Raw genomic sequence first — 21,491 nt, forward strand, 5'->3', positions numbered from 1 at the left:
CAAGCAGTCCTGACACACACAGAGAGACCCTAAGAACCCATTTTTGAGATCCTTACTTCTATCACAACAACTCTTTTGGAAACCAGCTTGTTTCCTATATTTCACAGATGGAATAGCAAAGATGGAGAAAGGTAAGCTTGGTCCAAGCAAAGTGAGCCAGCAACTGCCAGAGAAAAGCAATGCTATTATCCCTGACAAACCCTGAACTGGGGTTCTACGCACCCAGTTGTGCAGAGCAGCAAGTTCTCTGCTCACCCATCTTCCCAGTTATTCACCTGGAGGCTGAGGTGAAGGGAAATTATTTGTCCAAGGTAGCCAAGGGCTTGTTTACCAGGGAAGCAGAGCTAAGGTTTGAGTCAAGAGTCCATGATCCTTGACTGCAACAGCATCCTCGATGCATCTCACACGCCTGAATATTCATGGAAATCAGTGTTAAGAGCTCAGCCAGGGATCACGATGGTCTACCCAGATGTTTTGCATCCTGGGCTGAACATCCACACAAGGCTGCTGTGAGAGAGCATGATGAAGACAATTAAATGAAACCTCAGCCGACAAACCTGACAGTGGCCTAATTTGGATAGGCAACATGCCCCAGGCCATGCCTGCAGGGCTGGCAGAGCAAACGCTCCTAAACGGTGGAAAAATCCCTCAATTCTGCTCCCTCGCCCCAGGAGACTCGAAGCCCTGGGAGTATCTCCAAGTGCTCCCTGTGATCCGCCTCACCCAGCCAGGGACGTACAGGGAAGGATCGGAGCAGTCTGAAGGGAGCCAGCCGGGCTGTCGCTCAGAGCTGCACAGCACTCCCAGATAATTGCTTGTGATGAATCGGTGTGCAGGGCTTCACAATGGTGCTGCAGAAATCAATCAATCAACCAACCAGTCCCTCAGGAGCATGGAGATGTGGAGCCCATCTGCATCCTGGGCACCTGCCTGGGACAGGCTTTAGTTAAGGTGAGAAGACAGGTTTTCCTCTGACTTAGGCACTTGGATGATTTTGCTGGTACTGCCTTACATGCTGCAGCCCTTCGGGTCTCATCTATTAGCTCTCCTACCATCTATTCACACATGCCTTACCCTCCCTGTGCCTGCTAACCTTCTGCCTATTTTTAAATGATGCCATTTCCTTTGCCTTGCACAGCATTTTATTTGTTCTTTATAACACTGGTCTCACACAGGGTAGATGTTGCTTGGAGAGAAATAGATGCTGCTGGCTGCGGAGGAGAGGATGGGCTGGCTCCTACAACCCTTGCTTTGACATTGACTCACTGCAGGCCAAGTGCCCCTCTGTGCCCATAAACAGGGAATGGTAAAATATTCACCTGGCTGCTGGAGAGGTGGGAGGGTGCATTAACCATCTTAGACAAAAACCACCTTTCACCTGGGGGTACCGCAAGTACAGTGGCAGGGGGAAGAGGTGCATTATAAATGTGTGTGCTGCGAGCACATCTGGGGCAGTCAATGCTCATGTGCCTTTGTGCCACCTCTAGTGCATGATGCAGACACCGTGAAGCCCAAGGCAGAAGGGAGGCTTCTCCACTTTCAGAGGTCTAAGTCTTTTGGCTAAATTCAGCCTAACCTCAGTTTACCAATCTGCTCCCTTTGGGGTATGTGAGTAACAGCACTGCTCCCATGCCAGCGAGGATGAGGACCTGACAAAATGCCCTGGCACTTGCTTTTTTCCCCTCCCAAGAAAGTTGCAAGAGGTGATGGATGCTGCTTTTTTATACTCGGTGATGAAGAGGTGGGGGAAGCTGGGTTCAGCTCCTTCCCACATCCCAGGGAACGGCTGGCTGGAGCAGGAGGCACACGCTCGACACCCAATGCCAAACACTGCAGTAAGCAGTTGTGCACATCCGAGGCTTCCCTTACCTCTGTCCTCTTGCCTTGGGTCTGATTCTGGACTAACCTGAAAGCAGAGTTCATCCTGGACAGCTCAGCAGGTTATCTCCCAGCTCACCCCTCATTACACAGGCTCCACCAGCCCTCCCTGCTTCTGCTCAGCATGGGCTGCTGCTGCCAGAGCTCCCCCATGTCCTGGCCCAGATCTGCCCCTTAGCCACTGCACCCACACCACCTCCCTCGCCATGGTCTTTCTGCTCCCCAGGGGACACTGCTTGTCTCCAGTGGTCTGCTCCTCCCTCCAGCCCTGGGTGAGCAGGCAGCTAGCACTGCGGTCCAGCCCCACCTCTCTGCCACCCCTGTAGAAGCATCACCCCACAGTGAAGGAGGAAGCATGCAGCACACAGTGGTGTTTCCAGCCAGGATTGCTCCACTCAGGGTTTTTTTCCTACCATGCACCACACCATCCTGTCTGCATAGACCTGCTGGGCAGGACTGCTCTGCTCCTGCTCGGCAAGCTGCCTAGGAGGCATGGTGCTGACTGACCGGGACATGGCATGTGTCCCACAGGGGTGCCAGCAGCACACTTTCCACACCATGACTCTTCCAGGGTCAGGGAGATGAGCCCTTCTCCTGCCCAGAGCTGTGGGGTCATGGGGGAACTCCCCTGCACCCATCCAGCAACCCCGTGAGCTGCTGTGGTTAGTTATGGAACAGTCATCACACAAGCAGCGCTTCATTGTACAGGGCAAGCCGTGAACTCAGACCCACACTTGTAAAGCCTCTTTCCCCTTGAGCCTTGTTTTGCATTACGGCATTAGCTGGAGGCAGCTTTTTACTAGATTATTAATTATATTTCTATATAAAGCTTTACATGTTTGCCTGCGAGTTGCTGTGTTGTGAAACGTGATGAGGCTTTTGTAACTCTGTCCCAATGGTTCCCTTTGTGCCTCCCTCTCCAGCGAAAAAACGAGGTGATGGATCAGCTTAGAAGCAGTGAACGCAGCACACCACTTCCCAAGAGGAAAACGGCCAGATTTCTCCATGGTGGCAGACCCCAAAAAGCATACCTGGAGCTGGCCCAAGCCAGCTGGCCAGACAAGGAGGAAGAGGAGTTAATGGATCCCACCGGCTCTCACTCAGCAACAAACAACAGCGATTAACTGCGAAGTGTGAGAGACTAATTGGACATTTAACCCAGTGCTGGCACAGAAGGCCTTGTGCTGTAGCTGAAGAGGAAAGAAAGATTCACTCCTCAGCTGCACACTCTCTAATAAGCCCTTTGCTGTAATCAGATACACCCCAGTTGCACCCCATCTTCCTACAGACAATTCTCCCCATGAGGGATGCTCAGCAGGGGCCAGAACTCGAGTTGGGTGGGTGGAAGAACAGGAGGAGAGAAGAGCTTTATGAAAGTTGACATGAATAAAAACATTCCCCAATCTGGTTTTGTTTGCCTTTTTTGTTAGCTTTTCTCCTGATTTTTTTTCTTTTTTTTTTTCTTTTTTTTTTTTTAATGCTCAGAGAAAAACAGCTTTTGCAAGATTTCAGCTTTCCCCACAGTGCTTGAAACACAAATGTAGCAGCATCCATCATCTCCATGCAAATGAGCAGAAAGTGAACATGACCAGAGCATGCCCATGTGTGCATGGGAGCCAGCCTTGCTCATCCTGAGACCAGCATCACACACAGCACCACACTGCCTCAGCCAGCCCCAGCTCCCCACGAGCTCCACAGGAGATTTGCCTGAGTAAGGCATCACAACTGAAACTGCTACACATACTCTCCCAGATATGTATGTTTAGTGCAGCCGACAGATCACCCTGTGAATATAAGGCTCTTGGCTGTGCCTAAGTTATCTACAGACTGGTTCTATACCATTGCCCATTATTCAGAGTGAGTCAGTGACTGCAAACACAGGGAATCCACAGAAGCTCTATGGCCATGGTGCCTCTGACCGTAGCAGTCGCACCAAATGCCATACAAATAGCCATGTGAATCTGACAGTCTTGGACTGAATGTTTCCCAAATCCACAGACACTCTCGGGATAACCACTCCAGCTTTCCCACCATAAATAAGCAGTCAGGAGAGCAGTGTCCATGCCCTTTACTGCTGATCAGCATTGACTGATGAATTTCTATTAGGGCAAATGTCCACAGAGAGCATTTAGCTCATCTCCCCACAGGCTTTTCTGTCCTCATTGGCCACAAAGCATCCTCTTCCACATGCCATCTCCACAGCCCTTCCCTCACTGCTTTCATCCAAAGGTGGACTCTGCCCGCTGCATTCAAGCCCTCGCACACACCAGGTAGCAGGACTGCTGCAGTGACAAAAAGCCCTTCACCATCATCCACATGCTACGTTGAGTCTCAGCCTCAACCTCCCTCACACAGCAAGACCTGCACGTACTCGGTCTCAAATCAAACCATGGGATGGCAGCAGCCTGTACACATGACCAGGTACACCAGGGTTTGGTACTATTTGCTGTTTAAGGTTTCCAGATGAGCAGACAGGACTGAAAGGCAGAGACTGCCCACAGCTCCTGCACTGGGAAATGCTCCCATGACAGGTTACTCTGACACCTTTACCTCTTCAGAGGGATGTCTGCTCAGGCTCAGGGCACTTCCTCTCTTTGGGAGCCACTGCCCCAGGTGGGTTTCCCTTTGCTGCTGTTCATCATCTCAGTAGCCAGCCCAAAGCACAGTCTGGGACTGATTAAAAAATACCAAGTGGTTTGGGGCAGGGATAAAAACTTGCAGACAACAAAAAGAAGGGCCAGAAGGAGAATCCAGCCTGCCCTTGTCCAGATAAGCTGTTCATGCAGCAGGGATCCTCAGCTGCCCCAGGTATGCAGTCATGATTCCTTAATGCTTCACAGACTTCGCGGGTCCATATATCAGCACGCCTTGCCAAGGGAGCTTGGCTAATAAGGGTGATTTATGCAGCGGTCACTAATGGCTGACCTGTGTTTCCATCAATCTCTCCTGGAGGTTTCTGAGGATCGAGGGAGATTACAGCTTTACTGCCATAAATATGGGAAATGGTGCAGTGCCAGCATCACTGTCCCGGGGAGGGGAGAGGAGAGGCAGAGGAGACACATGATGCTGTGCCAGCCAGCAGGTGAGGTGCAGGTGGGAGCAAGGAAGCCATGCACCCGCAGCTGTGATACCTCCACATTGTGCCCAGCTCCACATTGCCAAAGCTTGGACGGGGAAGCAGGACTCATCTTGAGCAGCAGTGCTGAAGAACTTCCAGGGCACCTCTGGCCTCCCACTGCTTTGAGGTGTTGCCACCATACACAACACATATCTTGCTCTGTTTCTAAACTCAGAACCATTCATCTGCTTCACAGTGAGCTGAACCCTCAGGATTGAACAAGAAAGCAAAACATCTGAGCTGGGACATCCCTTGTCCACCTCCCGTGGGCTCCCTGCAGCAGCTCTCCCAGCAGAGGCATGGCACTATTTAACATCAGTTATTTCTCTGAGGTAGCAACCAGAGTATGGGGGGTTTGCTTTTAAAATAAAACATTCTGAGCCAGCACAATTTCTGTGAACTGCAAACAGAAAATGAAGGGTTAACCCAACCACAGCCAAAAAGAGGTGGAAACGGAGATACAGGAGGATAAAAGGGCCCTCAGGAGGGGTCAGCCTGAGTGGAAGAAACAGAGAAGAGAAAAGGAATTTGCTTCTACAGAAACCCCAAAGGGTTGAAAGAATTTGTGAACCAAAGGACCAAAAGAAGGGGCACAACCTGACTGAGTTGGCACATCCCAGGAGGTACAGTGGCTGTGCCACACAGACACTGCCCTGTGTGGTGCAGGGGAGCTGCATGGGGAGGGCAATAGCAAATTTCCTAGTGAAAGATGCTTAAACAGGAGGAGAAGGCCAGACCTATCAATGGGACATAGCAGGAGGCAGGCAGGTCCACAGGAGGCAGAAGGCTCTGGGGACATCTGAGCAATAGCAGCAGCAGTTTTCTCCTTGGCCTGTGATATTTAGTCAGGATATTGGCTCAGAAATGAAACCTGGGGCATTTAGGATGCTCCCAAATCCTGCCTTTTTCTCTGCACTTAAGGTTGATTCCTCAACTTGTTGCTGTGGAGAGGAAAAAAATGTTGCCCTAGATGGATGAGGATGTGCTCTGCTTGGGGACTGTTGCTCCTCATGGCAATGCTAAATTTGGCCTGATGGATTGGGAACACATGAGACTCCAGGGACGCAGAGCCTTGCTTTCAAGGTGATGCTTCTACCCTTGAACACAACAGTTGCTAGAAATACCCTGCTAGGACAGAGGCTGCGGATTAGGGACCCACGGCATCGTTTGGGGCATTGGCAAGAAATAGTGAGAACAAGCGGGAAGCACACCCACGGGCAGCTGTGACGGATGCGGTGCCTCCATCCGAGCCTCTCTGCTCAGCTGAGCACCACGGTCTCAGGCCATCAGCTGTCCTGGCATGGCGCTCTCTTCTTGGCATCCTCACCCTTCCCATAAAACACATTAAACATTTAGCGGAGAGCTGAAGCTGTCCGCCTCCACGCCAGGCAGGAGTTTCAGCCACTGGGAAGCAATCCCTTCCCTGGCATGGAGAAGGGTGAAATATGTATTGAGGGCAGGAACAGCTCCAAAAGGAAAGACAGAGAGACAACTTTGTTGTCCCAGCCAAATCCTAGCCTGCCAAATTCCGCCTTCTCTAAAATGCTGCCTGCATTTTCAATAAATAACGAAAAATCACAACAAAACCTGATCTCTCCCATCCCTGCTCTTGCAGCGGGCTGCACAGACACCTGCCACATCCACCCCAGCAGCCGCTGCCTGGCATTGTTGGGCGAATTGATCTTTGCGTAGAGCTTGCACATTTGTCTGTAAAGCTCATTAAGATCCGGCAAGATGAAAGGCTGTACAGAAATGTAAGATCATTATCGTTATCAAAAGAAACACAGAAAACTGCTGCTATAGAGGCAGATTTGTTTCCATATAGAAAGCTGTTCAAAGTTCTCTGAGAAGCTCTTTAATAAGATGGCTGTTATATGAATAAACTTCAAGAGCTTCTCTCACGCTGGGGAAAACTTCCAAGGACCCCTTTGCCTTTCACGTCTGTTCACAAATTTTCCTTGTAATTTCTGACATATCAAAGATAATTTCAGTACAGGGAAGGGAATCCTGTCTGCCAGACCTCCTGACTCGTACGCTGCTAAAGTGGTAATGCACAACAGTGATGCACAGGGATGCGATGGGATGCGGCTACAGACATCCCTTGGCTCATCTCCAGAGGCAAGAGCGGCTCTCCCTGGGCAGAGGCACCCACCCTTGGGATGGAGCATAGTGCTCACCCGTGGGGCAGCAGCAAGCAGCCCCAGCAGCCCTCCAGAGAACAACAGTTTGGGTTTAAATACACCAAATCCAATTCGTAGTGGTCTCTGCAGCAGAAATTCCCCATCCAATAGCCACAGCAGGCATCACCATTAGCCATGGGGGGCAGTTTTGTCCCTTGTGTGGAGCAGGGCCATCCATGGCCAGTGACAGACAGGCAATGCCACAGTCTCACAACTCCCACCAGTGCCTCCTGGTCATGATGCCAGAGACCTTTGTGCGTGGAGTCCTGCCTGCTCCAGGAGCCTCCGAAGAGGAGCTTCACTGAAGGATTGCAGTCCCCTACACGCACAGCCTGCAAAGAGGAACTTGTTGTTTTAAAACAGACTCCAGTTCCTGCACTGGGAGGTGGCCGGTGCCAAGCCTCAGGCTTGGACCTGGCGGTCAGGAATCTGTATGCGGTGAATCTGTTCCTGCCTGGAGGAAGCAGAAGAGTTAACCATGCTCAAGGCACCATATTTTTTCCAAGAAGAATCAGTTCTTCCCACACAGGGTCATTTCTTTTTTGAAACCAGCCTCCCTTTTATCCACAAGAAAATCTGCTCATAATTATAAACCAAGGAAGAAGAGGTTTCTGGAAATATTCATTTGCAGCTGAGCCATTTTCACCCTGGCACAGGCAGAGTGAGCCTTCCTCACTCCCATCTGTCGCGTTCGCGCTGAGCGCGGCGGCAGCGATGCCAGCCAGGCTCTGCCACCCAGTGTGGCATGCTCAGGCGGGAGAACGTGACACCGTGGGGGGATAAGGAGGAGGGGGGCCACTGCGAAACTGGGCAGGACTTGGAGCCTGCGTCCTGCCCGAGATGTTCTCCTTACACATGAACAGCTTGGCACCACGAGAGGCAGGGGGAAGGAGGAGGAGGAGCAGTGCAGGCGTTGTCTGAGCTCCGTTAGGGAAGAAACAAAATGGAATAATCTCACGGTGTTGAGTTTGATAGGGTCCACAGGGCCCAGGCCACCTCTGCAGGCAATGTCTGCAGCCATAACAGCAGAGAAGCAGAGCACTGCATGCTGCTTGGGCCAAACCCTGGGCAGCAAGTGTTCCCTTGCCTATTCTGTACCGTCTCTGATTAGCGAGCCCAGGCAATGGGGTCCTTACTCCTTCTGCAGGGAATGGTCTAGAGCTTCTCCCCTTCGTGTCTCTTCTTCTCCCTTAGCTGCATCCCATTTACATTGCCACGAATAAATCAATCTGCTTCTTGGTGCCTACACCTTCAAATATTTATAGCCTGTTATTATACTTTTCATTCCCTCCCTATCCACACATGCCCTTTCCTTTAAATGTCTCTCTACCGAACTATGTATATTTAGTTCTTTTAATCCCTCCCCATAAATCTACCCTGATCCCCTCTCTGCACTGTATCCATTTATTTCTGTTAATGAGAGGCACAGCAGAGTGCACTGTGGTGGATGGCCATGGTAAGAGCTTGTCACCCCCCTCCATGGCACGATGCTTGGGGACCACAGCTCAGAAGTGCATTGGATGGCTCAGAGCATCTCCTGGGCACCTGCTCTAATACATGGCTCTGGGCTCCAGCCAGGCTTCTGCTTTCTGCCCTCGCTGGATTTTGCTTTTTCTAATTTCTCTTTTATTTCTGTTATTTTTCCTTCTCCCAACTGCAAATGACAAAATTTTGAGCAGCTCCCAGACAACTCACAACCCCAGAAATAAGCTATTTCTGGTGAGCGAATTTAAACTTCCTTTCTTATTTCCAAATTGCCTGTGAGCAGCTTGCGAGTATCAGGAAGCCAGAAGTCGGGGAAGGTTGCAAGTTTGGGTTTTGGATGTGCATACCACATGGGATCCTTCCTTGGTCTGGCAAGCTCAGAGCCATCAGGAGCAGCAGCCCCATTCCCCAGGCCTCCACACTCAACATCCCCATTTGGCAACCATCCTCCAGCCTCTCCTTGAGCACAGCCGTTGCCGTGGGCATGCCAATATGCTACAGAGCAAGCACCCAGTGCGTGTGAGACCCAGGGGGGAGAAGGCTGGATGCTCTACAGGGCTGGCATTTGCCCTGAAGCACCCCTGTAGCATCGCTCCCTACCCTCCCTGGGACTGAGCACTCACAGGCTGGGACAGGGATGGGTGAAGAACCCCGCAGCGTGCATGGAAGGAACATGCTGAGCCTGGCAGCTCAGCCATGGCCAGTGCTGCTCATGCAAAGTTTGATTGTTGAACAGGAAAGAAAAGTTCATCTTTAAACAGAGAATAAAAGGGGGAAGAAAGAGACTGCTGAGGGAAGCATGTTTGCTAGTGCCAGGCAGGCCACAGGCAGAGCTGAAAAATCTACTCGAGTTTATAATTTGCTGTAATGAAGCTGCTTTAGGCAACAAAGCCCCAGTGGTCACAGCTGATAGAGCTGGTGATGGGCCAGTGACACAGAGCACTGGCATTACAGCCTGCCTATCGAGTCCTGTCCTCTGCCCCTATAACCCATGAGATATCCTAGCAGCAGCTCATCCTCTCTCTGCCCCCCCAGCCAACCCTTGAAGCTCCTCCATCACGATGGGAAGAGCATCAGTCCCAGGAAGAGCTCTCTTCCAAAATCATTAATTTTCTGCAAAGGAAATGTCCTCAGCCCACCTGCAGGTCCTGACCTCCTGCTGTCCTTGCAGAAAGGACACAAGCTGTGCTGGGTTTGCCTTGGATAGTTAATGTTCTTCATACTGGCTGGTATGGGGTGATGTTTTGGATTTGTGCTGGGAGCAGTGTTGACCACACAGGGATGTTTGTTATTGCTGAGCAATTCTTACACAGTGTCAAGGCCTTTTCTGCCTCTCACCCCACCAGCGAGTAGGCTGGGGGTACACAAGATGTTGGGAAGGAACACAGATGGGACAGCTGACCCCAACTGACCAAAGGGATATTCTATACCAGATGGCATCATGCTCAGCATATAAAGCTGGGGAAGGAGGGAAGAAGGACATTTGAGTGACAACACTTGTCTTCACAAGTCACTGTTATGTGTGATGGACCCCTATTTTCTTGGGGATGGCTGAACACCTGCCCGCAATGGGAAGTGGTGAATGAATTCCTTGGTTTGCCTTGCTTGCATGCACAGCTTTTGCTTTACCTATTAAACTGTCTTTATCACAGCCCGTGAGATTTCTCACTTTTACCCTCTCATTCTGTCAGTAGCTGGCTTATTTGTCTGACACAAGCCTTCAGCCCCTTAGCTTCTGAGCCACCTTCTCTTCCCATCCAGTACTTGGCCACTTCTCCATTTCTCACCCAGCAGGTTCTGCTTTGTATGGCTGAGCAAAACCCTGCTCAGCTGGAAGTCTTTAAGAGATTAACACAACTTCAATCCCATTATGGTAGTTTCTGTGATCCTCTGCAAATTCTAGGGCTCACAGCCATGCAAGCAGAGCCCACTGAAGAAAAAGATGGACTTTTTCTTCACCTTCAAGGTGATGCCTGTGCTGAAGAATAAGCACCACATTTCTGTCCTTGGCTGCTGCCATGGTGAATTGGGATCTCCTAAGCTATGTCCCAGTCCCAATTGGGTGAGATGGGCCTGTATTCTCAAGCAATGGGTACACCTCTATGAGGACAGGAGCTGCTCCCCAGGTTCCTGACCTCTGAACAATGGGGGCTGTAATTATCCTTTGGCCCTCGCATAAATTGCTCATTTGACTTTGAGCACCAAGTGCTGACTCGCTGGCTCAGTTTGGAATCGGGGCTTAAATCAAAGAGTTTCCCTTAAGGGATGTGGGGGAGAAGGAGACAATTAGATTTGAGCCCTGAAGTTTTACAAGTCTAATAAATTTCCTGGTAGCCTCCAGCTGCTGTACAAGAGACCTTGGTGAATGAAAGCAAGCATTTCTCAAGACAGGAAGCCATCCCGGCACAACACAGGTCTGTCTGCAGGGGCACTGACTCATCTGACCTCCCCCCCTCCTGCTGCTCTGCATCTGGGCTGAGTGGTGGGATGGCGAAATTGCATCCCTTGTGCCATACTGGGGCAGAACATCGGCAGGACAGTGCGCGGCCCTGGTCCTCCTGCATCCCACTCCTCCCTCTGCCCATCAGAGATGGCCTCAGGGCTGGTCACTCCTTGGTTTGCCTGTTCATGGTGGCCTCAGGGCTGGTTGGTGGCTGAAGGGAAGAGAAAGGTCAGAAGAGAAGGGAAGGGAAGAGAAAGGTCAATGTGGATGGAAGCAGCTGGCTGCTCACTGCTAGAGACAGTGAGGGAAGAGCATCATAATTGTGCTCCATGCAGTGCCACCAGAAAGGGGGTGATGGCACCAAAGCAGCAAGCACCTGGAGAGGACAGGGCAGAGCAGCCCTGGGAGAGGAAGTTTTCCCGATGAAGCTGATTCACCCCAAGCTCCAACATCCCTTGGAAGGCACAGCCTTACCTGCGGCTGCTCACTACCCTGCCAGAGCTGCTGCTCTTCTCACCAGGACCCTAAACATGTCCTACCTTCACTTCAGCAATGCTAATGGAGAAGAGGATGAAGAAGGAAGCTCCTTTCTCCAGGAAACCCAGCTTCCTGAAGGCAACCTTTTGTTGCTGCTGCCAAGCCTTGTGCTCCAGCTGGGCTGGGGAGGGTTTAAATCTCCTCCCAGGGCAGGTGAGGTGGGAGCAGTTGAGTGGGTTGTTGTTGTGGGGATGCTGCAGGCTGTTCCTGAGGGGACCATGTACTCCAGCACAACGACCTGCCTGCGCTTGCTTGGGGCTGCATGGTAGATGTCCGGGGTCCCCCGGGGTGCTGTGTCCCATGTCCTCACTTGTGAGAGTGCAGGAGGGGCTGGGGCAGACACACATAGCCCAGCAAGGAAAGGTCTGGCTCCAGCAAGCCCTGATTCCTTTGCTGGGTGAGAAGGGCAGAGTCATACAGGAAGGTAAAAATGAAGGTGATCCTGTGGCTCTGTAGATCACTTCTGTGTCGCCTTGCCACAGATATGGTGACATCGGCTGTCCCCTCTCCTGGCATGGCTGGATGTGGTGGTCCTGGTGCCAGCACCTCCCCGGAGAGGAGCAGAAACGCTGCTCTCAGCTGTGTGCACTGGATTAAAACCCACCTTTGCTGCTCAAAGCGAAGCTCTTCTGCTTCATCATTTCCCCCCCCCCCCCTTTTCTGACTGCCTGTAGTGTTTGTTTAACATAATATAGTTATAAACTACATATTCCTCTGACATGATGTAAAATATGTTTTATGCTCCCATTTTCCCCCTGTCTTCCCCCTAAACCTTTTTCTTTTCCAATTTGAGCTGGATGCAGTGTGCTGGGGATTAGCAGAGACTTATTTAAGCAGCCAGTCAACTCTAAACCATTGCTCATAAAACCTGGAGGTCTCTGCAAGTCTTCTGCACTTGTCACCGGTGACCATAAATCTCCATTTCATGGGGGCCTTTCTCTCCCTCCTCCTTTTCTTTCCTCTCTCCAGCTGCAGGCTGGTGAGGGGTGTGGAGTGGTTTTATGGAGAGCACCCAGCCTTGCTCCACTGGAGCTTGGCAGCACGTGGGGCTGGTGGGATTCAACAAGGAATGGTTTCCTGCAGCCAGCCTTTCCCTGAGCTCACTGGGCCGGGGGCATGGCAGGGCTCTGTTGTGGTTTAACCCAGCCAGTAAGTCAGTACCACACTCACCCCCTTCTATCCCCCTCCCCGTGCAGGATGGGGAGGAAAATCAAAGGAATGTAAAACCCGTGGGTTGAGATAAGAACAGTTTAATAACTAAAGTACAATGTAATATAATAAAATAATAATAATAATGATGATGATGATGATAAGGGAAATAACAAGGGAAGAGAATATAAAACCAAAGGGAAAAGGAAACAAAACAATAACTGATAGTGATGAACGAAGCAACTGCTCAGCACCTGCTGATCGACACCCTACCTGACCTGAGCAGCTATCTGCCCTTCTGGGTAACTCCCCCCAGTTTCTATACTGGCCATGGTGTGCTGTGGCATGAAATACACTTTTGGCTAGTTTGGGCCAGGTGTCCTGTCTTTGCTTCCTCCTGGCTCTTTGTGCCCCTTTTCATGGGTGTTAGAGAATGAAAAGTCTTTGATCAGTGTAAGTGCTACTTAGCAACAACTAAAACATCAGTGTGTTATCAGCATTGTTCTCAGACTAAAGTCAAACCATAGCACTCTACCAGCTACTAGGAGAAAAATTAACTCTATTCCAGCTGAAACCAGGACAGGCTCATCCCTCTGTGGCTTTCCAGGCGGGGTGCCCAAGCAGGCACAGCTTTGGGAGTGCCTCAATGCAGCAGATATAGCCATGAGCTGTATCTCTGAAACATCACCCACCACCACCCATCACCAGGCTGGGAGCTGGTGAGGGTTACAGCAGTGGTGCAGTGTGCCTAGCACTGGGCAGTGGGGTCCCATCACCCCAGGGCTGTGGGTATGGGGAAGGCCTGGCACAGCCTGCAAGCACCAGCACATTGCAGAGGTTGCTGCCGAGTGTGGTGTACAATGGGGGCCATGCAGCAGGCTGGCCACTTGCCCCATTGTCCCCCGTGCCACATGCCAGCAGCAGCATGCAGCGTGCACTTGGCACAGGCTGGTCATGTTGGTGGCAGTGGGGAGTGACAGACTCGAGCTGGGGGTCTTTAATCCAACTCCTTTAAAGTGAATATTTCCCTGCAGAGACTATGAAAACCCCTCATCCCAACAGGCTGAATTCCTGCATCTGTGATCTGCAAGGAAAGCTCCAAACAGATTTTGCTTTAGATGAATTCGTGGCACCCGCAACAGTGCTGGGCTGCGAGGCAGTCTGCACTTTCCCCTGTGTTTGTATTTTGTCTTCTGGTTTTGGATGGAAACTGAATTGTTCTGAGCATTGGCAAAGAACAGCATACCCTGAACAAGCAGAGCCTGGACTGGGTCCAAATGCACTGGCCAGGATCAGGGGAGCAGCCATGGGCCCTCGCAGTAGAGGGTCTCCATCGCCTGGTTTCTGCAGAATGAGGGTGATTTGGGGCTGATGGGGTAGCCAGCATGGCTGCCAGCAGGTATTTGCCTTCCTCAGGGAATGCAAACCACAGCTGGTCCCAAGGGATATGGTGTGACTGGAGATGGTGGGAGCACCCAGTCCCTTCTGGAGACCTGGGAGGAAGACCAAGGCAGGAGGAATTTCCAATGGAGCATGTGGAAACAGGAGTGCCAGGAGAAGCCAGTGAGGACCATCATGGCCGCATGCTGCAGTGGGGTGGGGGCTGAGTCCTGCAGCCCCCCTGCCACCATGCACATCCCCAGTCTGCCTTGCAGGTGATGGACTGCGCACTGAAGGCAGATACAGATGCAGCAGAGGTGAAGGCTGAATTTGCAACTCACCCAGGGTCAATTTGGGCTGAGAAGGGACGTTATATTTTCCAACCTTGGAAAACCCACTGAATCCATAAGGACTTACACAGGGGAGACCAAACCCCTCATTTGCATTGGGAGCAGGGTCAGATCCTGCTGCTGTGTACAGCAACAGGAGAAAATGCTGGTGCTGTCCACACAAACAGGATAGGATCAGATGGCTTCTGTCTTTGTTCTAGTTTGGGTTTAGGTGTTTTTTTTTCCTCCTTTTCTTTCCAAAGGCACGGTGCGGATGGGGAAGGTTGTGCAAATGCTCCTCGGGCAGCTTTACCTGCCGTCGCCCTGGCAACGCTGTGCGGGCAGTGGGATGTGGGCAGAGAGGTGCAGGCAATGGGGTGCGGGCAGTGGGATGGGGTGCAGGCAGTGAAATGCAGGCACTGGGGTACAGGAACCAGGGTGCAGGCAGCCATCAAGCACCACACCAGCCCTCCAGAAACTGCGGTTTGTGCTGGAGAGCCCCTCTCGTCTCTCTGAGCCTTTCAGAGGACACACAGCTCCAGCAGCAAGGGCAGAAATCAAGGTTCTCTCCTTCCAGAGCAAACTGCTCTGTAGAGGCATTGCTGGGTAGGGTATCCTCACAGGCCCCCTGTCTCCCTGGGGCCAAGGGGACAAACACCCAGCAGCAGCTCAGAACCAAGAGCAGCAGGTAATGAGGAAGTCTGATCACCATTTTCTTTTAATTTTCTAAGTGCACCACAAAAAAATAGTCCTGGGGACATGTGTAACTAATTAAAAGGTACAGGGAGAAGAAAAACACAGATTTTCTAAGAGCCTTTGAATTATGGCTGGAGGTGAAGGAGTCAGCAGGCTCAGGGGATAATTAATCACCAGAGGTGAGATGCCCTGACTCCCTGTGCCAGTGCTGCCAAACCTTCAGCCGCTGTCAGTGCTGACAGTGGCCCAGGAAGCTGTCATGGGGCTTTGGGGTGTCTGCAGGACTGGGCCCAGAGTGGAGCACAGGACACTGGACATCCACACCAGGTCCACCACTGCATCAGAAGCTTCCTTCCCAAGCGCCTCAGCGGAGGCTTGCATGGAACACATCCATCTCTTGTTACATGTTCTGCTCCACTCAGCTCACCCATCAGGGTCACCCAAGTTCCCTCCAGGTCCCCAAAGCAGCCTGAACCCAGCACAGCGAGCCAAACCTTTGGCTTTCACTGCTGCATCCCTCTATTGGAGCATGTAATTTCAAAAGCCATCCCAAACCCAGTACGGTAATGGCCCAGGTAAAGAGGCTGAGAAGTCTCTAAATGGAAAGGAAATGTTGGCGCATCTGTTCCAGGAAACACTGAACTCACCCCAACAGAGACTGGAGGGGAGTGGGCTGGAGGGGGGACTATTTCCCAGTGCTGGTTCTCTAGGGGCTGCAGAGGGTCTGGTGCAGACCAGGCAGAGGTGAACAGCTCTGGATGAAGCTTCTCCCAAGTAGCACACACTCCCCTCCCAAAATGTCTCAGAGACATGCAGCCACTTAATTACAAGGTCATCCTTCCCAGTCCCAGAAAAAAGCCCTTTCAGAGAAGGGCTTACAGGGCCCAGTCTCAGTCTGCCTCTTGGAAATGCCACTGTGGGCTTTAGTGTGCTTTGTATCCAAGAAGTTAACAAGAGCTCTTGTTAACTCAAGAGTTGCGTTTGGCACAGCTCTGCTGGAAATAGCTATGGAGATACCCTGCAACCCTACATTAACTCACATCCTTTTCCCATCCCGTGAAAGCAAAAAACTCAAACATGCTGCCTGGCTATGGTAGCCACAGCCCTTCGCTGGCTGCTGAGGAGGAATGTAATGCATCTGGGGCACATCACAGAGCAGCTCCCTCTGCCTGGATGTGATGCTTGGAAGAGGCGCACGATGGACCCACACCACTTCTGAGCTGTATGTGAAGCTGCCTCCAATCTTATCATCTGAGAAGCAAGGTGAGGGCCAGCCCTGGTGTAGGGCACAGCCACCCACCCACGTCTCTGGAGAGCGTGGTCAGCCTGTGTCCTTGGCTAACATCAAGCTGATCCTTTCTCCTGTCCAAAAGACCAGTAAGGAATGAGGCTCCCAGTGCCTGCTGAGCTAATGAAGCGGTGGAAGTCCCATTGCTGCCTGCTGCCTCCAGCTCTGAGGCATCCCGGTTGGACAGGGCACTCTGCGGGGAGGTGATGAGCATCTGCCTGATGGTGCCCTCCTGGAGCAAGGAGAGCTCATCCCTTCTGACATCCTGCCTTCAGCCAGCCTTGGCTGCTGCCCACAGAGCAGAGCAGCCAGGCTCCTGCCCCAGCCTGTGCAAACATGGCCCGAGGAGGCCGGACTTGCACATGAGGTGCCCATCCCAGCCCTCTGCACCGAGCTGGGATGAGAGCAGCACCGGGGGCTGCACCCCATGAGGATGGTGGGTGCTGCCCGGGCATGGGGGATGAGCATGGGCAGCGTGGGCATGTTCGCCTCTGGGAAGCACAGGCATTTTTGAGAGGTGACCAAAAACTTTCCGATGGAAAACTGTTGTCAGGAAACGCTGATTCCACATGTGGGAATGACTTCGTGGAAACATATATTTCATCAATGTGTTTTGTGAATAATTATGAAAACATACTACAAGGTCCAGGAATTTGGTTTCATTTTTAGCCTTTCCCTGTTAGTTGAAACTTCAAAATCAAAACAGAAATGCTCTGACTGCTTCAAAAAACAGTTCCAGACTTTGCAAGAGGAATTTTTGTAAGGTAATTCCTTACATCAAATAAATGATTTGATGACACTTTTTAAAATTTGATGTTCAGGGGAAATCTCAGGATTTGAACAACTTCTCCCAGGGAATGAGCAAAGAGGTGCCAGGGCTTTCTGGATTCAGCTTTGCTGTGGACCTCATCTTCAGCCCAACATGATGTGGGGATGCTGAGGAAGGACTTGTGGCCTGATGCATGTTTGAGCAACATGTGGGTCGGGGTTTGCAGTGCCACATCCTACATTTATTGCTCTGTGTCTGCTCCTGGGACTGCCCTGTCCCCCTCGGGCTGGCTTTGACCCCTGCTCTCAGATGGGATGTGCTGCTGTGCCACGGCAGTGATTCCTGCCAAGCAGGTAGGGGCTTTCCACATCCTGGCGTTGGGTCCCAGGGGGACTGTGACCCGCTGCGGTGGAAGCAATTTGATGGCCTGCAGAGGCAATGGGGTGGCCTTTCCCCTCCAGCCACAGCAGTCAGGCACTCGCTCATTTCCCTGCAAGCAGCTCAGAGCAGCAGTGAGCAGGGCTGTAACTTTGGACCCTTTCAATTAGCAATTTGCTCTCCTGCACTAACCGGCTGTTGGAGGTGTGCCTGACTGGCACCAAGGGGCCCTCCCAGCCCATCTCAAAAACCATTTCTTTTTCTGACCAGAGTAATTGATGTCCTATTTTCCCTTCATTCACATGCAGGTGGCATGGGAAGACTGGAGCAAAGCAGGGCTGAGAGCAAGATGGAAGAGTGGGCTGTCCCCAGGCCTCTTGCCTCTGGCATCCAAGCCAAGCCCATTGCACTGCCTTTACTGGCTTCACTCTGCCCCACTAAAACCTGCAGATCTGGGGTCTGTGGTGCCAGGGGGCAAGCCAGCAGCCTCTCTGGCCCTGGGGGATGCCTGCTTAAACATTCAGCACAGCCACAGTGAAAAAGAGATGTCTGACATCCACTGTGGTCCCCAGGGGGGTATTTATCTATGTGGCTCTTTGTACTTGTCAAAGAGATTGTCAAGGTGCATGTCTGCATGGCAGACCCCTGCCTGTCCTCTGCCAGGGTGGGCTTCCTAAGGGGAGACCTGTCAGGGGAGGGACCCTGCTGCAGGCACTCCAGCCCCACAGCGTGCACAGACCATGTGCAGCCCCACAGCATGCATCCCCACACATAGGTCATTGCTCTCTTCAGCTGCTGGGGCAGGCTGGGGAGCTCTCTACCTTCGGGGTTACACATCCAAGGGGACAGAGGCAGGGTGGGGGCAGGATGCATCCACCTCCCAGAGCAGAACAACATGTCTTGGCTGCCTGGGGGTCCCAGCTCTGTGTCCCACCACCAGCCCTGCCCATCAGCCCTTCCCTTGCAGAGGTCCCTTCGGGTTTTACAGGCCTTCTTTCACACCAAGTCCCTTTACTGGCTGCCAGGATGGTGCTGGCCATGGCAGGGAGCCCAACCAAGCTGGAAGGAGCAGGGACGAGCCTCAGTGCTGGAGCAGGAGCATGACACGATGGGGTCCATGTAGTTCCCTCCACTCCCAGGGGACAGTGACTGATGGGTGCCTCTCTGAAAGAGAGCAAGCGACAAGGGGGAAGCTGCCACTTGCTGACATGAGACAGAGAGCACTGATCACCCTGACAGCCCAGGAGCAGACACAGTGGGGAGGGAGACAAGGGACCAGCACTGGGGATGCTGCAGGGCTCCCGGTGCCGGTCTGTGTGCACGGGGGTGTATTGCATTGAACTTTATTTCTGTTTGATTCCTGTCTGCGGACACGTACTCAGGCTGGCTCGGCACGGGCATGCATGTGTGTGCCTGCTCTGTGCAGCAGGTCCATCCAGCCCCTGGGCGCCCTGGCTTCGCCCTGGCAGCCTGTCCTGCTGCCTCTTGCTGCAGCTGTGAGTCACAGCCAGAAGCAGAGCAGGAAGGGCAAGGCTCGGCATTAACTGCTTCCCCTCCAACAAAAAAGCTTTGCCAGCTCCTGGGAAAGAGAGGTGTTTGCTTCTGAGGTGCCAAGGCAGGTGCTGGAAACATCACAGTGTGCGCGTGGCCTCGTATGAGCGTGGTCCCAGGGGGATGTGTTTGTGCACAGGGCAAAGCATGTCTGCCATGATGCCAGCTCACGTCCTGAGAAGGGAGTCCCATCTTATTCTCCTTTCCCCAGCTCTCAGGAAGCAGAGGATCTTCCTCAGACTGACCTCCTCATGTCTGTGCTGCAGCCAACCGGGAAGCACCCTCAGCTCAGCTCCCTCCTCCCCAGCCCAGGAACTTAAATGAGATGCTCCAGAGGTAAAGGAAATGGAAGAGGGATGCAAAGATTCATGGACACCTCCTGCCAAAGGCCCTGGAGCATCTCAGAGACGTGGTCTATATTCCTTCCGAATTTCCTGCAGCTGGGTGGCTTCTATGGGATCCCCTGGGAGCATGAATTTGTTTGATGTAATTTCATTTTGGGGTGGTTTTTAAAGTAATTAAAAGAGATGAAGGAAGGAAAAGCGAAAAATTAAAGGAGGGATTACGAGGTCTGCAAGGGAATTCCACAGGGAGAATGTAGCCCTAGCGCAATAGGCTTCAAATCTTCTCTGAACAGAAGTGGCTCTTACACTGGTCTGCATAACCAGTGTCCAAAGCACCAGAGTTTGTCCGAGGTACCAGGCACAAGACATGGGCAGCACCCTGCATGCCTTTCCTTGCAGTGGGAGAGGGAGCCAGTGCTGCCTGCAGGGAAGAAGCCAGGATGTGCCAGGACACCCTCTGGAGCTGAGGGACAAGGGTGGAAGCTCAAACAGCAGTCGTGGTGAGCAGCAGCGCACTGTGCACAGTGAGGTTGGCTGCTTTGGTGGAATTTGGCAGGGCTGCCCGGGAACAGGGAAGTTGCCCTGCTTGGACGAGTGTCTGAGATGTGTCTTGATAAGAATCAGTGCCAGGATAGCTCAGACAAGTTGTGCTGCTGGGGTCACTGCACAGTCTACAGCCCGTCTCTTGCCTGGGGATGTGTGCTGAGGAAGCAGAACTCCCTGGCTGCACTCCAGGAATAGATAAGCAGTTTGGTTATAGGATAACTAGATTAACCAGGCTGTATGGGGACAACAGATCATGACTGCTAAGCCAGAGATGTGGTTCTGATATGGCTCTTGGCCTGTTATGATAAAGTAGCAGGTTCTACTTGGAGCAAAAGGAAAGGTGGGAATACCTTGTTGCAATGGCAGGAGCAGCACATATACCCAGAGATCCGACCGGCACCTTCTGTGGCAGCTCACAGAGACAGAGATGTTGGCTACCTAACCCATGCCGTGACAACCCATCCCATCTCCCTTTCCCTGACAAGCTGGTGGCTATAGCACAGAACTCCTGAGGATCCAGCCATGCCTACCCATCGCACCAGCATCCGTGCAGTGTGGGAGGGTGCAATGAGGTGTCTGCAGCCACACTGGTGTTAATTCAGCTCTGCCCAGCTCAGCCACAGCAGCCCACGCTGAGCACCCAGTGCCAGAGCCCACACCTGTTCCTCATAGTCACTTGTGCTGCTCGGGTTCCCTCTAGCCCTGTCGGAAGAGCCACCAGCCCAGGTCCCACTTGGGGCAGGAGGCTCCTGCCCACAGGACATTCCTTCACTGCTTCAGATACGTTTGCTCCTTCCCATTCCCAGCATTGCCCCCTCATCAATTGTCAGACCCCGGTGCCTTACTCCCAGCCTTGCCTCCTCCTGCACTCCCAGCTCAGTCCCTCTGTGGCTGGTCCAGCCTCAATCACTGGCTTATGGAGAGCCTGGGCAGTCACTGGCTGCTCCTGGGCCCATCTCACGTTGTGGCTGAAGCTGCTTCATGGTTGGAGCTACCCCAGCCTTTGCAGTGAGAGCTGCCATGCCTTCCTGGAGTAAGCACAGGATTGGGATCTGGTGGCCCAGCTGGCTTTGCTGCTGGCCTTAGGTTAGGCATTTAATACCTTTGGCTCTTAGCTCATCCTCTGAGTCCTGGAAGTAGCACTACAGACCTCATGGACATGACCTGATTAGCTAATGTTTGGTGCCTGCCTGGTAGACACCATTCAAGGGAGTTACCTGAAGGCCAAGGTTGGAAAAGATGAGATTTTCTGACTCATAATGAGTGAATCTGGGAAGGGAAGAGCACACAAAACTTCCCACAGCCATAACAGCTTCCTTGGGATTAGCTGGAGAGGGAAAGTCTGCTCATCCTGGGGACAAATGGCTCCTTTGCTAAATTAAAGGACTAACAGAGAAACCAATTTCGGGGAGTATAATTT

General features: G+C 52.2%; 1 long non-coding RNA gene across 2 annotated transcripts; it reads right to left on the bottom strand.

Annotated features, from left to right (window-relative positions):
* Positions 1-3,931: 3,931 nt before the first annotated feature.
* Positions 3,932-11,721, bottom strand: LOC134174737 (uncharacterized). 2 transcript variants are annotated; one of them, XR_009968758.1, is made up of 2 exons: positions 11,644-11,721; positions 3,932-5,396 (listed from the first exon to the last, which is right to left on the bottom strand). It is a non-coding gene; the product is annotated as an uncharacterized LOC134174737 (long non-coding RNA). The 2 variants fall into 2 exon arrangements; XR_009968757.1 differs by lacking the exon at positions 3,932-5,396 and adding an exon at positions 6,836-7,630.
* Positions 11,722-21,491: the final 9,770 nt, after the last annotated feature.

This window comes from Pezoporus occidentalis, unplaced genomic scaffold (assembly GCF_034315485.1).
Source record: "Pezoporus occidentalis ecotype Australia unplaced genomic scaffold, CSIRO_AGI_Poc_V1 ctg63, whole genome shotgun sequence".
NCBI lineage: Eukaryota > Metazoa > Chordata > Aves > Psittaciformes > Psittacidae > Pezoporus > Pezoporus occidentalis.